The sequence below is a fragment of the Loa loa genome, assembly GCF_000183805.2.
Source record: "Loa loa unplaced genomic scaffold supercont3.556, whole genome shotgun sequence".
Lineage (NCBI taxonomy): Eukaryota > Metazoa > Nematoda > Chromadorea > Rhabditida > Onchocercidae > Loa > Loa loa.
Window position 1 is genome coordinate 24,038 of NW_018108736.1, and position 1,289 is coordinate 25,326.

The window sequence follows — 1,289 nt, forward strand, 5'->3', positions numbered from 1 at the left end:
AGTACAAAGTATTACTTTAATTTATGATCAGCTAATTTAATCATTACATTTTTTTTTTTTTTTTTAACCAATCATCAAATAGCAATTCCTTTTTTATCTTTTCCCATTATAATTTAAAAATGAAATTAAAAAAAAAATGCATAGAATGTTTCATTTTATGTTTGAAATTTGTTAAACATATTTTTCATATCATTTTCATTAATTGTAAAGGATAATGAAAATTATTTGATGAATTAGTAAATATTACAAATTATTTAATTTTTAATTATTATTTGCAATGAAATTAGCATAGGAATATGATGAGAATATTGGAAATTTTTAAATTATTAAAATATTAGAAAGACGAAGAAGAAAAACAAAAAGAAAACTTTTAATAAATATATTTTTGAAAAAAATTTCTCTTTTCTCTTTTTCTTTTCTTTTTTTTTTCCTCTACATAAATGAAGATTGGAAAAAAAAAAGCAAACAACTAAATTAACTGATTAATGAAAAAACTAATTTTCAATTAACTTATCAAAAATGGGTATAAGATGAAAATGGACAATATTCTCTCCCTTCACCGCCTTTAAAAGAAGGGGAAGAAAAAAACCAGAAAAAAAAAGTGTTAATTGATTTTCATTAAAGTGTAACAATTTGGTATTCTGATCAAAGAACTGATAGCAAACTAACCGGTTAAATCAATAAATGATAGCATAGATAAGAAAATTAACGAAAACATTTTCATTCTTTCTCTCTTAAAAACCCGATTTTTCATATTTCAACTTATTAAATGAATTGAAATGAATGAATGAATGAATGAATGAATGAATTCATTTATAACAAATTGTAAATGAATATTTATAGAAATTAAAACAAAATAATAAATAAAATTTAGCATAAAAATAATTTTATGCTAAAAATTAATTATACTAATTATAATTAACAAAATAGCTTAATTTCAATTGTAACAATTATATAGATTAAACAAAAGTATAAATATTAAATTAATTAATTAAATGATGATAAAATTTACATTATCGCGAAAAGAAAAAAAACAATCTATAACATATTATAATAATTATAAAGAAATTAAATTGCTTACATTAATTAACACCGTTTATATATGCTAATTTAGGTAATAAAAAATAATTCAGGTAATACTAAAAAAAAATAAAAATAAACAAAAAATATAACTTAAGTAATATTAAAAAAAAAAAAAAGACAGATTTGACTAAAAAAAGACAAGCAGAAAAAGATAAAATAAGCCAAAATAATATCACAATTTAGTATCATTTTTTTTTTTTTTTTTT